Here is a 16,647-nt window from a genome sequence, read left to right as displayed (position 1 = left end):
CCTCTCACGGAGGCTTCAGTCAGCGGGGGAATTTTGGCTTTCGGCGATGTGCGCTGTACTTTGCCAGGGCAGCTCAAAATGTCCTGGCTAACAACCATCCCTCAGTGTCTGAATGTGGGTTTTTTTGGAAGGACATTTAGGCTGTGAATTTTAAACAGGGACGGATTGTTGAAGAAACAAAAATCATGTGAGACAACTGGTCTCTCGAACTCCTAAAGCTATGATTTAAAAGATGAGTGGATTTAAAGTACTTTGCAATATCCCAATAAGAAACTGTACAGAGCCCTTTTTAATTTCCTAATCTCTTTGGACACATTACATTGTTTGCATTGCATCACCATGTGCTGCTTTACACACGTGCGAGGGAGTGTAATGGCTGGACCTGCAGTATCCTCGTGTGGCCAGCGAGCAAACTACAACTGACACTTCAAATCCTGCACCTCACATTTCACTGTGGAAAACTGACTGAGAGTGAGCGAGAGCATCATTTTAATAAGTCTACTCTTATTTTATTGATTTAGACGTACCTGGTCAGCTTATGTAAGGACTGATTGTCATTACATAGGTTACACAGGTTGGTTCTTATTATTCTTAGTCTGGTTCAAGAGGCTGACTTGATATTTTAGTTTCCAACTGATTCTGGAATAGAGATATTTTACCAGAATATTAGCAAAGTTTACTAAGGTCACACTTTATATCAGGCTACACATATTAACCATTAATTATTGGGCTGTAAGCATGTGATTGACCTATTAGCACTTTATCAGTCATGTTTTAGTACATCATATTATAGGACTCCATTCTGCAGCCAGTAGCTCTGCTGGAAGGTTTTTTCATCAGTAACCGCTTTATTACTGCATATAGATAGTAGATGAAGTGATTATAAATTAACAATGATATTAGGATTTGGTAGTATCACAGCAAAGGTTATTGAAGGTTTGTGAAAAGTTATTTTTGTATAATAATCTGTGAGAAGTAGCTGCTTGTCTTTGGAATTAGACCAAGTCTAGTTCATGTGTGCAAGAAAGAGTTATGGTCAGGGTTTGAGAACTGACCTTATTCCTGCTGGTACAGTTCAGTGTTAATGGTTTCAGAAACATTTATATCACAGTGGCGAGGTGGCTAGCTACCGTCGCCTCACAACAAGAAGGTCTTGGGTTTGAATCTAGGCTGGGGCCTTTCTGAGTGGGGTTCACACATTCTCCCCGTGTCCATGTGAGTTCTTTCCGGTCACTCCGACTTCCTTACACAGTCCAAATATATACATGTTAGGTGAACTGATGATTCTAAATTAGCTATAGGTGTGAATGTGAGCATGAATGGTTATCTGTTTCTCTTTGTTAGCCCTGCACCACACATGAGCAAACCGATTTTTAATGATAATTTCAGTTTCAAAGATATAATTTTTTAGCTAAATGAGAATAAATTTTAATGAGTGCTCTTAAGAGTGGTTCTACAAACTTTTCCCACACTGTGCAAAGTATATTAGGAACATAATTCATGCTAGCTTAACTGTATTTGACATGTCCATGTTCTCGTGTGTTAGCATGCTAACTTTTTGTAATCACGTAAACATGTCATGTCTGCCATTTTTTTATATGCAGTAGTCTTGTTAGTTGCAGGTAAAAGTAAAATGAAGGATAAAAGTAAACACATGTATGTTTGAGTGTGAGAGGTAAAATGAGGGGAGGAAGGATATCAGGAGAGCAGACCAATGAGGAGAAAGGGGAGTAGCAACTTAGCAGTGATAGGGGTGGCAGCGTGTTGTAGGCGCCTGTAGTGGCTGACGGGGCTCCGATTAATGAGCGCTGGGGTGTAATTAATCTATAGTGGGAAGCTGTCTGTTTATCTGTCTCTGAGTTGACAAGAAGATAACTGGGAGACATCAAATTGATCTCCTCCTCTGCTTCCCGCTCTCTGCTTCCTCTCCTTTTTCCTCCTTTAGATCAGAGAGTTTCTCAGGCAGTGACACGCTCACTTGGAGAATTTTCAAAAAAGAGCAACATTATTCCCACCACATATATGACCAAACTGGCAAGGAAACTTATTTATTCTATTTTTTTAAATATTATATTTTCTAGAAAATTTCTGCTGCCCGCTTCTGAATCAGCCTTAATCTGCCAGTGCTTAGAGGAATGGATAAAAAAAAGAGTGTCCAGGCTTTACTACACTAATATGCTTAAGATCAGGGGATTTGCTCTGACTGTATGTTTGTATTTCATTATGCCTCCACCACTAATCCATTTTTGCTGGAAATCATTCTTGATTCCATGCGCTGGATCATGTCTGACTCATGGATCCTGGAGCTTGTAGCTGAGGTTGAGGTCAGAGGTGATTGGGTCACGCTAGTCTGAGCTACTGGCTGGGAGCTGTGGGGGTTGTAGGCATGTCACTGGTGGTAAACATAGCCACCAGTGCTCAGCAGCTGGTGTAAGGGGCTACACAGTGGGCCTCCAGCAGCATGACCCACATAAACAAGTAAGCACTATTTTTTCAGCCATGCTTTCCGAATGATACGTGTGGACATGCTGATGGGCCACAGGCTTCTGTTAGGGTTATATGAGATAGTGACCAATAAGTTTTCAGCTTTATTAGCTAAGTTATTAGCAGTTCAGATGCTTGGTTTTTTTCTGTCTTTGAATGTATTTTTAAAAAAAAAGACAGTTTTAAAAAGACTGAAATCACAAATATTTCCTGTATTTTTCTATTTCCTTAATAATTAATAACTCTGTCTTGTACTTGTCTTGTAACAAGTAGTTGCCAGTGTTTCAGCTCCCAAAAATCATTTCAAAGAACTGGGAAGCTTATCTAAAGCCCCAGTCACACAGGGCTACAGACTGGTCAGCGAATCTTGTGTTAACCAACAGTTGCTATGGGAAAATGAGTTTTCCCCAACGTTAGCCAGTGTGCGAATTAGAATTTCAATCTAGAGGCATTTAGAAGTTTCTGGAGGTCACGAGGACTTTGGGTTGCCAGGAGGTCTGTCAGTATCAGTGTCTGTCCCTCCTATGAGACCAGTTTTTCTAACCAAATATGGCTAATGTGATTGAATGCAAGAAATGCCAAAGTTCTGGCAACTAGATGTATGTGGAAGTTACGCTCTTCAAACAAAAACACAGGACATTTTGCGTCTTGTGTTGATTTCATAAGGAACATTGTTTCTTTTTATGTGTTTCTGTCATTAGAAATCTAACAACTGGTTTGGTGGATGCTCATATTAAAGATGTCCAAAGTTTCAAATAATGAGAGCAGTACAAGAAAACCCTACGAGTGAAATGCTTGGGCTTCAGACTGCTTTAAGTAGGTGTTCTCAGCAGGATAAGAAAGTTGAACTACAGGCAGGTGGACTTCACTCTTTACCCCTTGAAAACCTACTAGAAGCAGTTGATGAAGCTCTTTTCTGAACTGAGTGATTTCTATCATATGTCAGGCCTGCATTAGAACAAAATGACTGGGTTTGTATCAGAAGTTAGGGAGGGGGGTCTCTGCCTATGCCGCTACTCTTGGAAAAACCTGGAAACTTTTCTAATGGTCATCAAACCACATCTTTATCCATTAATAGTGAGGTGTCAAAACCTGTCATTATTAGTACAGGGGAGGTCGTCAAATGTCATCTTTGTGGAGGAAAGAGTTAAACTGAAGGGAGCTAAGTGGCATCCAAACAGTATCTCCAAAAGTTGAATCTGTTCATCTGGACGTAGCATTTTGTGGGAGAAACGTTTCGTCACTCATCCAAGTGACTTCTTCAGTCTCAGCTGACTGCAGGTTTCCCCAAACCTTATAAACAGTACATTTGCATAATGACTGAAACCAGCCCACTGAAGGAACAATGGGCTGTGAGGTCAGTTCCTTAATCATAATTATGCAAATTCCCATGACCATTGATCAACAATCACTGACCAAAACCCACTGATCAAAGAACACTGATCACAGTCTCAAGAATAAAAATAGAGATGAGGAATTGACCTGAATAGGTCTCTACCCACATTAATTGTTAATAAAATTGATTTATTTTACTAGCCTGCTGTGTTTACGAATAGGACCTAAAATGCTTCACAGTCTTCTCAGTCTCACTTGTGATTTTTAGGAATTCTACATCTTATACTTTGCATAGGTGTTGGAAAAGGAGTTAATTTCCTGTAAAATGTAACCTTGGATTATATTAAAGGATTTTAGCTTAGATATGAAAAGACGGCGGCGGAAATGGGCTTCCTCCGAAGGGTGGCTGGCCTCTCCCTTAGAGACAGGGTGAGAAGTTCGGCCATCTGGGAGGGGCTCAGAGTAGAGCCGCTGCTCCTTCATATCGAAAGGAGCCAGTTGAGGTGGTTCGGGCATCTGACAAGGATGCCTCCTGGGCGCCTCCTGGGTGAGGTGTTGCGGGCATGTCCCACCGGGAGGAGGCCCCAGGGCAGACCCAGGACACGCTGGAGACATATCTCTCGGCTGGCCTGGGAACACCTTGGTGTTCCCCCGGACAAGCTGGAGGAATGGGCTGGGGAGAGGGAGGTCTGGGCTTCTCTGCTTGGGCCTGACCTGACAAGCGGAAGAAGATGGATGGATGGATGGATGGATGGATGGATGGATGGATGGATGAAAAGACAGGTCTGAATGAAGCTCTGGTGTGATGGAGCTGCTGTATGTTGCCTGCGGCATGTCTGTATTTACTGTCCTGAAACTCAGGGGGTTCTGGTGGCAAAATTGTAGTCCTTGTTTTACTACACAAGGGGTCACCATCAGCACACCTACACGTTGTGAGAAGCCGCTTTAAGCTTCTTAACCGCTTTATTTTTTCACTCCTATATGCAGAAGTTTGGGGGTACATATGAGCCCTCTCGTTGTGAAAGTTGAGAGCCAGTTAACAGTGGCCCGTCTAAGAGTATTGAAAATTCTTCAAATATTTTTGGAAAGCAAAGATTTTTATAGTTTTCTTGTTCTTTTTTGGGATAAAAGCATTTCTATATGCTGAAATATGTTATAGTCAACTTTAACAGAATACTTTTTTAAGTCTGCATTGATTATTAAGTTTGATGCTATTTAATGAAATCCTCAGCATGCAGCTTCTCAGGATGACATGATGTTGATGGTTATTAACTAACAGACAGCAGGATGGCCTGAGGAAACGGGTCAGCTCATAACATATTAATCATGGAATCATTTCAAAATTTGCTTCTTGAATAATTCTGTTGATATTTGGTTAAGACCAGCTCATAATGTAACTATTCTGTTAAGTCTTCTTCTATATAATCAGTCAATAATCAGCCTGCACACCAGCTGAGGTCATGTTGAACTTTGACTTTGAGGTCAGGAGCGGCTGTTCAAGTTAGTAATAGATGCACTAGATATGTACCTTAGAGAATCTGATTACCAGAAGCTGCGCTGTACTTCGAGGCTTTATCAGTAAATATAACATGCAAGTGATTTATATTCAGGTTCGTGGGATTCACAATTAATGTGCTGGTTCTGATTTTGGGGGTTCTCCACGACCCCCAAAACACTGCCACTCCTGGGAAACTCATTCTGGAATCGTATTATTCATTGTCGTGTCTAAGGAAACAAATACGTTAATTTAATGCATTTAAAAACAGGTTTTAATATGTTTGGGTTTGGCTCAAAACATTGCTTCTCTTAATAGTTTTAATAGTTAATTAATAGTTCTGAGTGCTTCTGTAAACTAGTCTTGTTCTCTCTTAGTTCACAGAAGAAAAAGGAAAATGTGTCTTATAGGTTAAGGTAAAATAATCCTTTATTAGTCCCACACGTGGGAAATTTTTGGTCACGGCAGAAAGTTCCAGAGCAGTAAAAGATTAAGAGAAAAACAATAGAATAGAATCAGATGAACAGAATAACATACTATACAAAATAGACAGAATACTATATACAATAGACTAAGTACTATACAAATAGCATAAAATACAAGAATAAAATAAGGTTCGTGTGCAATTTAATTAATATAAATTAACTTCCTTTGAAAATAAAAAAAATCAATGCATGAATCATTTTATTAGTACTTTGTACCAAATGGCATCGTTTTAGTCAATTTACGAAATGTCTTCCTTACTAGATATTCCATTATTATGTTTCAGTGCTAATATTGCAAAGCCTTTAGGAACCACAGCAACTCAGCCCAGCATGAAGCGGCAGACAATGTAAAGCTGCTGAGGCTCACTGACTACTGAGCTGCATTGTGGGTAAAAATTGTTGAGGCTCTGTCGACTCAATAACTGCAGACTTCCAAACCTCTGGCATTAACATCAGAATAAAAACTGTGCACCAGGCGCTTCATGGCATTGGATTCTATGTAGTGTATTGTTTTCCAGTCATTTTCAAAGAAATTATAAGGAAATGTTAACAGTTTTCAGAATTATATGAATTGTATTTATATATTTTAACATTTTTAACTTTCTAAATTACTTGGTATGTGCAGCTCATTTGAAGCTGAGTGTGTAAAAACAATCTTGAATCTTGATCTTGAATAAAAAAATAAAATAAAATCGTGTTCCCATATTCTATCCTTATAATATGTATTTAACTTATATAAGCTGCATATTAATAACTGTGTTTAAGCAGTAGTATAGATACATTATAACTGGACAAAAAAGTTTATATGAAATATTTTATGGATTAATAAATGGCCTAAAGTTTTCAGGATATCATTTTCACTGAATTTTGCTGAGTGTTAAGAAGCTTTTATATCTTTCAGCTTCTGAGCAGGCAAATTCTAGCAGCTGGTTGTGTTTACTGCATTTATCCAGCAGAGGGGGCTGGAGGATATGAATAGCTATCTCTGTGTTTACCTAAATAATGATAGAGTATCTTTTAAAATCCATGTCTTGTTTTGTTGTTTTCTTTTCATGCATTGTGTTGTAAAGAGCTGCTTATATAAGAGAATTCCCAAATACATGATGCAGATTTTTTTTATCACTCGGTGAATATTGGCTGCTTTTTAAAAAAAAAAACAAAACCCAATATCTTTATTTTGTTAATGCATCAGCTATGCTTTATTTTATCCTTTATTAATCAGTGCTGTAGGGAGTTTGCTCAGTCTCGTGACGCTCAGAGGAGAGTCGTGAGTGGTCTGTTTATCTGCTGTCTGAAGGGCTCTGTGATATTATCTTTCTCAGACAGCGGTAAGCTTCTGTTCACAAATTGGTCACTGATGCGAAAGCATGGAGTACTTCAGAACAGCAGCAGCGCTAGTAGTAGTCTAAGAGCTTGTGTGTGTGTGTGTGTGTGAATACCCACGCATGCAGGGTTTCTGCTGTGTGAGTCGTGACAGAGGTTCACAGAGAGGCTGGGATTTAATACACAAAGAGGGAGAGAGAGGGAAAATGAGGTTGGAGTGTTAGAATGACTTCTGTTGTGTTCACGTTCCCATTTCTACTCGAGTATATCGCTGGATTTATACAAACATTGTTTTGTTTTTTTAAAAAAAGGAGATTTCTATGATGGTCTTGCATCATTGAAAATTGGGAGTGGGTGTGCTGAGTAGGTGAAGCTGCTGCAGCGTTTGCAAGCTTTTCGTGAGGGTGAGGGTGTAATAGGTGATGAGCTTTCATGAGCGTTTTCACACACTGAAATGTAGCTTCTAAACTTTATTGGACTGAAAGATGCAAGATCCAAATGTATGCACATCACCAAGTGGCTATGGTTGAGTTTTTTGAAAACATTTGGGTAAAACCTGTTTAAAAACCGCATTTTGACACACTGGGTCGGAATTTAAGATTTTCTGTATTTTATAGATTAATCAGTCATAATGTTTTTACTGTCTTAATAAGAAAATCCACATAGGGTTAAAACTGTGACAGACTGGCTGACCTCTAAAAATAGACTGTGCATCAAGGATGGACAAATCTTTCGACTATTAAAAGTGATGCAGATGCAGAAGTGTATTCTCTATACTGGCCAATAGAGGGCGAACTGTGTGAAAAACAAGACTATTCCCCACTGCTCACTTGATATATTACCTTAGTCCCTGAATGCACGGCCTCGCTCACTACTTTCAAGCCTTAGTTAATATGAACTGATGTTTATTTTGTAAATTATGATCCAATTTATAGTAAATTAAATAATAAAACAGATACAATTTAGGTTTTAATTGAAAAGTTGCTGACATGCATTCCAGTTGGATCGACACCTCAATCGTTCAGTTTCAAAACATCAAAATGGGAAGCTATATAAAATTTTTTTACAAAGCACTTTGGTGAAAATGTCTTGAGCCACCATTCATTTCTTTATAGTTTGCTTTGAAGAAGTCAGATTTTCTTGTAATTTTTAAAATTAAAATTGAGCAATAGTTCTCCAGGTTTTCTGAAGAGCTTTAAAAGTTTCTCCACTTATTTTCAGTTCAGTCCTTGTACCTTACCTTTTTTTTTTTTTTTTTTACATGTAACACTGACCAAATCATGGTAGCAAAATAAAGACACCTAATGAACCACATACACATAACAAAGAACCACTTTTACATTGTATTTTTAGGCACTTTGTTACTAGAAGCCTGTTGAAAAATGCATTATTTGTTCCCATTTCTTTAGCTGAATGTGTGAAAAAATGCCAAAAATAACACAGTTTGACAGACAAAAAAATATTATTTTTGCACCAACAAGGCATTCCCAAAGAGGTAAGCTGGAAACTTAGCGTGTGCCAGCGTGATGTGAAGTATGTCCTTAAAAATGTGTGAAAACTGTACAACTTCCATGGTTTGAGACTGTATTTCAACAAGTGGGGTTGATCTTGTCAAAATTTACAGAATTATGAATGCAGAAAAGCGCCTAGATAGAATAGATAGATAGAAAAATACAGAATGGAACACCATCAGTCATGGATTGGCCTTCCCAGAGCCCAGAGCTCAACATTATTGAAGCAGTGTGGGATCATTTTGGCAGAACAGAACGAAAGTCAGCCAACATCCAAACAAGAGGTTTAAATGCCTTTAAAGAAGCCTGGAGAACTATTCCTGAAGACTACTTAAAGAAATGACAAGAAAGCTGCCTAAGAGAGTTCAGCTGTGTTGAAGAATTAAGGTGGTCACACCAAATATTGACTTTCAAGCCTGTTAAAATTGTACAAACTCAGTTTTCCTGAATGTTTGCACATGTCTGCCCCTGTTTCCCATTTTCCTTGCTAAATATAAAGAAAGAGGGATGGCGAGAGGCTTTTGCACACTTCTGTGTGTCCAGAGTACCTTCTTTTTTCCTGTATTGGTGTGATTGGTGTGTACACGGCTTTACTTGATAGAACTTTTGTGGTCTTGTTTTTTGTTTTTAAACATGCCTTGTCACAAATAGCAAAATCTCCTTTCCAGTGCCAAAGTAAAATTTAATTGAGCATACTGGTGTGAATAGTCCAAAAAACTGGAGCTTTAGCTTAACAGATTAGTTACTTAACAGCTTAACTTATCTGGTTATGCAGCAGTTTTAAAAGCCAGAAATAAAACAGCAGTGCAGAGGAAACAGAGGCACAGAGCCGCTGCTCCTTCTCCGGACTCTCGGTTGTCCCGGGACTGGGCTGGCCAGTGAAGCGCAACTTCCAAACCAGGGTTCTAGCTAGGAGTCATGGGAAGGGCAAGCTCATTAATTATCTCTCCCTCTCTTCCTCCCTCCGTCCTCCCATCACACCCTCCCTTCATTACCAGCAAGGTTAATCCCCCCCTTATCTCCCAATGAGCCTCATTTTTCATGACTCCCTTTCTACGACGCTCCCTCCCTTCCCTCATCTCTTCTCCATCCTTCCTTCTCCGTAATTCTTCCCCTGCCTTTCCTTCTGTTGTTCAGTTCTTCCCTGCATCTCGCCTAGTTTGTTTTTCAGCCACTCCCGCCCCGCACGTGCTTTCCGTTTCTTCTGCACACTTCCCCGTCTTCTCATTCCCACTGTATCGTTTTTAATTCGATCTCCTTTCCTTTTCATTTCCTTTAATTTTATTTCCCCTCGTCTCCTCGCTTTCCCCTCCGCTCTCTCCTGTGCTTACCTTGAACAGGCCGTGGCGAGTTGAGAGAGTATCTATTACAGCTTATCACTAAAGGACAGGCCAACGCCGCACGCCGGTGAAATATGGCTGCTGTCACAGCCGCCGCGGAACACGACCGGCGCACAAGGCTCACAGAGCTGTGAGGACAGGGGGAGAAGAGAGGAGAGGAGGACTGGAGAAGGGGGTTATGGAAGCCACTAATTCAAATTAATGGAAAGATTTCCAGGCCTGATGCCGACCGTTTGACAGTGATTTGGCACACAATTAACCTTGTCTCCCCCCCCGTCACCTCCTCGATTCCACTTGCCTCCTTTTCTCTCCGACTCCGTCTATCCCCTGTAACTGCCACGCTCTTTGACACAGTCTTAGTGATTACGAAGCAAATTGAAATGATGATGTTTTGTGATATCAGCTGACACCCCCTTACTGACGCGTCCCAATTGAATTAGTTCTGAATCACCGACGTCCACGCTGCATAACATGATGCGACTGCCTCATTTCAGATTTTGGCACGCCCTGTTCCACCACGATTTCTTAACACAGTTTAAAGGAAGTGTGAGAATAACTCTAATGAGCGTGACGGCAATTACAAGGCAGCGGTGTTGTTGTCCGGTTTTAATGATGCAACCGCTTTATTTAGGAAAATCCAGCTCACCGACACACAGAGCAGACCCCGCGCCATAGATTCACGTTCAGTGACCTGTTTAAAAGGCCGTCCCTGCTGCAGCTCCAACCTTTCAGCTAGATTTTACTCACTGCTTTTATAGGCCATTTCACCTTGGGTTCCAGTTCAAGGCACCAAACAGCCTATAGCTTTCAAACAGAGGAGAACAACTGGAGTGTTAAAGAGAAAGAGGGAGGTGTGCCAAGTAACAAAATGGAAAGGAGAGCTGATGTGTGGAAAACCAGCCGCAGTGAGAGGTAGAGGTTTGTGAAGAGAGCTTTCCGGTTTAGCCCTTCAGAGAAAGTACAAACTGTCAGTGTGATTTGTCATTGTCGTTACCACAAACGGCTAAAATATCTTTAGTCCTTTTGCTCTGTAATACCTTTTTCTGCTTGCAACCCTGGTTATAAAGCCATCAGTGTTAAGGTGGGATGATATTAACTGTAGCTGCCTTGCTACTTTAGACTCCCACAGATGAATGGGAGGAGAGCAGGCAAGTGCGTTTGCAGTGACAGTTTGCAGGTAGCTGAGCGAAGACGTTGAAGATCCCTGCGCCGGCACAATGTTGCTGACAGTCGGTGATTATCCCAGGGTTTCCGAGACTCTGCCTCAGCACATGTGACATGAAGGAATCACAGCAGAGACAAGCATGGCAGTCGGGTGACAGACAGCAGGGCGTGAGCACTGTCTGAGGGTCTGAGAATGATGACGATGTGACACTGTCGGGTCTAAGAGTGGAGCTCAACAGACATCTGCAGACAGGGGAAAAGTCTCATAACGACGCACCAAAATAATGTCGTACACAAATCGCCGCCTTATTTTTCTGTTCTCTAATCTTTAGTTATATGTCTGGGATTTAAAAGGGGTTGATACTTTATATGTGCTCTGTTTTAGGTGTTTAAATGGTGATAATCGCCTCGATAGACATGAGCTTCAACTGGTTAATAACAACTCGTTTTTATAGCAGAGTTGTTGTAGTTTTATATTTTCTAATTAGTTGTTATTTTGCTTTTAATTCAGTTTAGTTTCAGTTACTTTGCAGAGTGGTTTTTAGTTTCTTTATTTGAAAATGCTTAGTTTTTGTTTGGTTTCTATTAGTTTCAGTGTTTAGTTTTAGCCATTTTTATTATTATTGTATGATGTGTATATGTCAGAGGCAAGATTTAGAAAGATCAGTACAGGTTTTACAATAAAACACAAAAAACAGGTTGCCAGGTTTTTGGTTTGTTTTACATCAGCCCAGGATATTTGATTACGGTGGTCAGGTCTGTCCAGAGGTGCAGATTTGGACAGGAAATTTATAATTTAGTGATGGTACGTTGTTGAAATCGGTTTATATTTTATGCTGAAGGAAAACATGGGAGAGTAAGGAAGGGTGACATTGTGCAAACGGTCTTTGATCTTTTGACAAGGTTTTCAGTGCGTTGAATGGGTGAAATTTAAGATTGTTTAAGATTTTTTGGGGCTGTTGTTTTTCATTTTAATAGAGGGAGTTTTGATAAACATGGACATGTCTAAAAGGGCCCATAGTTTTTGTAACAGTGCACTTAGGAAAAACCTGTCAGGTGATTTTGTTTTGTACTTTGATGAGCTAATAATCAGCTCTCTTTTTTTCATTTTTGTTCTAAGCAGGCCTGGAAGAGAGTGAACTAACAGCGCTGACAAAATTTCCGGACAAACAGATATGAGGTGACTTTTCCAGATTTCAATGGGTGGAGGAAAGGCTACCTGTGGGGACCTGATCAGATTGGAAGTCCCTGTTTAACGGATTGCAGCGAGTCAATCCAGTCAAAAGTATAGAGAACTATTTTCCTACAAAGGAAAACGAAATAAAACAAATGATTGAGCTCATTTTGCTGATGTGGAGCATTTCGTTATTTGCGCAGAAGGCTGCAGTATCAGCAAAAATATCATGTGTGAATGTATGTGAGTGAATGTGGGTGACTGGACTAAGGTGGGAATGAATAAATGTGGACAAATTTACCATGTGAGGAAAAGAAAGGGGATGCTTTGTTTTGCTTTTGCCATAAGCAGGACAAGTGGGAGACTTAAATCTGGGGAAGCTGATGTTCCTTTGAGTGAATTTCTGTTTTATTGATTTGGGTTAGACCATATTAATACATTATAAAATGCTAAAAGGGAAACATTGTTTGATGAGATTCAAGTTACCATTAACTGAGGTAACTCATGATTAATAACTGTTCTGTTTAAGTTTATTTTTTGTCATGACACAGACTGGATCATAAAGGGGGAGAGTTAAGTACAGGTTTTGTTTCCAGGAAGTTCCAAGGATCCAGACTTTGCATGGAGCAATGATTTGGAGAAGATTTGACATAATAATTAAATTGATCTTATTCCTTAAACACAGGTTTTCAGGGCTGGAGCAAAATACCGGAGAGGAGGATGGCTGAAGTGTTCTGAGAAATGATATGAAATGACTAACCTTTTTCCCTTTTAATTTCCTAAGCTTGGGTGAAGCATTTTGAGTTTTTGCCACATGAGATGTGTCAAAAAGAGAGGATTTAAGATTTAATTTGTTTAATTTGAAATGGGTTTTAGTATGATTTTATAACGATTGGGGTTGTTTGATAATTTAGATATGGTAAAACTGAGGCAGAGATTGTTAATTCTAAAAAAAAGGAGTAAAAGGAACTGAATTCTGTTTAGAAGATAAATTGCTGGGGTTAATAAGAAGTTGTACACCAAACTTAGAGGGAAACTGTGGGAATAAAGGATATGCTTTGGGGAAAATAGTGAACATTTTATGAGAAGAAAATGTGGGATCTCTTTTGATTTTTAGAATAAAGTTGTTATAATGTAGGCTTTAGAAACAGATAGTAAATAGATTTATTTCTAGGGTAGAGGAGAGCTTTTATGAGGATGTTAAAAGTCTCGCTGACTCAAATGAATAATATTGGAGATTAAATATGTAGAAATGATTTTTTCTTACACATTGCAATCGTGCTCATTAACAGAGTTGATGTTCGGTCCAGTTAAGGTCATAAGCTTCGATGAGCGTTATGTCTCAGTCGATATAGTGTAGGGGACTTGGAGCAACAGAAGGATAAACAGCATTCACGCTTACAAACACATATGGTTTAAACATAGGTGAGGCCCAGGGCCTGAAATTCATTTAGCTTTTAACTGAATTTGAGCTGGCCCTGTAACAAGTGACAGACAAGAGGAACTGAATAGGAGTTTGGTGGTAACTAAACTGGGTGACATGTAAAATATTGAGATAACACATGCAGCTCTAAATTAGTCTTATTACATAAAATGCAGTTACAGAATAACAAATGCTTGTTGAAGTGACCAAGTTTTTGTTTAAAACAGAAGCAAAGGGAGAAAGCTTATATATTTTGGTTAAGTCTGATAAAGTATAAATTAGAATGAGTCATTACATTAAGAGCAGCAAAAATGAAATAAAATGATGTATTAAAACAGGGTATAACACAGGAAATGTGGGTTCTGAAATGCAGTTAGAGTTCAGCTTTTAGTTATGATGAAATTTATCTAGGAGCAATTAACTATGTGCTTACACGTAGTGATTAAAGTGGTTGTTTTTTCTTTGATCCTTTAAGTAGAATAAGCAGTATAATGATTTTCTCGATACATTTTCTTGTGATAGGTGACTTTAGATGAGAGGTAGGCACTTGCAGCAGTGACAGTTTGTGTACAGGATGTGGATGATCAGATAAGGAGCAAGAGGAAGCACATGCAGAGACGTGCTTCCTTTGATCCTCTTAAAGGCAGTGCTTTTCAGAGTTTTACAAATGCTGAGTACAGTTGAATGAGGTATAAAAATAAAAGTCATAAACCAAATACGAAATTAGGTTCATGTTTTGAGTAATATTAGGTTGAATCAGGTTTGAATGAAGAGAACAATTGAGGAACAGAGTAAGTTAGAGCCGTAGTAGGGAGAAAGTGTTTTCTATCCTTTGCAGGAGGCCCAGAAGAGAGGGACCCAGAAGAGGAGCAGAGACCACTTAAGCATGAAGTGTTCTCAAGTGGGAGCGGGCAGTTCATTACTAAGACCACCTAGATGACATGGGGTTGTCTGGTTCGCTAAATCACAGAATGCCGAGAGAGGGTCAGAGTGGGAAAAGTGATCCTAATGTCCATGACGTCAGGGGTGGACAGGGAAGCAGCTGAATGGGCCAAGGAGTGACCCAACATAATATATGGCGACCTCTGGTGGTCCAGAGGTCGAGAGTGGGAGTATTGAGAATAGAAATATTTTACTGCATGCACGCGCCCTCGCACGTGTACGCACACACAGATAGACTCATTTAGTAGGTAAGAGTTTATGACTGCAAAGTTGTGCATGAGTGACATTTTGTGCAGAACGTGGACCAGATGTCCCAGGAGATAAGCGACAGCGAAGACAGCTGACAGGAAGCACCTGGCGTTGACCCGAAGAAGATGTTCTGTTTTAGACTATGTTAAGAGTCATTGTGGTTTTGGAGTGACGTATGCTTTGTTTAAATCTGCCTAGCAACAGAAAAGGGGGCTGTACTATCTTAACCCTATAAAACCGTTGTCTGAATATGGTAAAGCAGTTCAATACTGATTGGGTTGTTGAACTCACACATGTGTAATTCATTAAAATGCCGTCTAATTGCACACCGGACCGGATCTGTGGTTATTTTTGGATTCCTCTCTCAACATTTGAACCTTAACAACGTCCTCCCTATGCTTGCATGGGTTCTCTCCAGCTTCCTCTCACAGTCCAAAGGCATGCATGTTAGGTTACCTGGTGGTTCGAAATTGTCCATTGGTGTGAATGTGAATGGTTGTGCAAGCTCTACGATAGATTGGCATTGGCAACCTGTACAGGGTTACCAACCTCTCCCCAATAAGAGCTGGGACAAGCTCCAGCCTGACAATGACCCCGAATTGAATGGATGAATGGATGTTTTGCATTATAATAATACCTATAATAATAACTTTATTTGCTAGTTGTATACATACACTGGGTCTGTGGGTACATAGGAAATCTTCTGTAGAGCTTAGAGTCAAAGCTAAAGTCACACGGTCACACAAAACAAATATAAAACAATGTAGTAAAATACAGTAAGAATAATAATATTGTTTCAAATATAAGGAACGGTAATTCCCATATTGCACTTAAATGACTATAGTATAAAAATACTGCACGTTATTGGAATATGTGTAGATGAGGTAGCGTTTGTGTGTATTTTAGTTAGTCCCTATTTTGTTTTTGCCATCAGTCTTTTCTGTGGCAAGAAAGACACCGTTGTGGAAGCATGGTGTGTGTGTGTGTGTGTGTGTGTGTGTGTGTGTGTGTGTGTGTGTGTGTGTGTTTGAGACCCAACTGTCCCCTCTGCTGCGTCTCTGGTTGTAGTTAAATCTCTTATAAAGCTATTCCTTCTGGTATTGAACATGTAAGGAGTCCGACTGCACAATACTAACAGCAGCTTTACTGGGGACAAATTACATTGAATGTGTTTTATAGTGTGTTTTAATTAATTTAAGTACATTTTAGCTCTTAGCAACACTAGAAACAAATTATGCAAATTTCGGTGTGTTTAAATCAGTCACAATCATTTAAATCACTCTCGCTTTGAAACAATCAGCAAATCTCAACATCTAAGTTTTCACAGTAAAATACGTCAAATATTTGATTGTTTGTTGAAGTTATCGTTGTGCATCATGCACCACTATAATATGCCACTGCCCCAGTGGGAACCAAACATCTGTCCCTTTGTTGCTTATGACTTACTAAACAGCTAAAAGACTACAGTTTTACCAGATGGAGGCCGTAATGCCAGGAAACGCAGTCGGTAGATTTGTTTGATCATCACAAATGGCTCCAAAATAAATTATGTAAGAGCTGAATATTCACATAATCTCCTCAGCTCAGCCTCCTCTCAGCACTACTCATGCATCATGTTTCCTTTTGTTCCAGCGCACAGTTTCCTCTATGTTTCAAGTGGTGGAGAGGCTGGTAGATAAAAAAAGATGTGTCTGGATTTTCCCATCACTCTCACGACTTTGA

The 16,647-nt window shown here is 39.7% G+C and overlaps 1 protein-coding gene across 3 annotated transcripts in view; it reads left to right on the top strand.

The window, feature by feature from the left end:
• pak5 (p21 protein (Cdc42/Rac)-activated kinase 5) overlaps positions 1-16,647 on the top strand; it is an 86,655-nt gene that overhangs the window by 54,085 nt on the left and 15,923 nt on the right. The window lies entirely within an intron of this gene.

Source organism: Oreochromis aureus, linkage group 15, assembly GCF_013358895.1.
Source record: "Oreochromis aureus strain Israel breed Guangdong linkage group 15, ZZ_aureus, whole genome shotgun sequence".
Taxonomy (NCBI): Eukaryota; Metazoa; Chordata; class Actinopteri; order Cichliformes; family Cichlidae; genus Oreochromis; species Oreochromis aureus.
The sequence above is the reverse complement of the archived record's forward strand: the minus strand, read 5'-3'. Positions and strand labels throughout refer to the sequence as shown.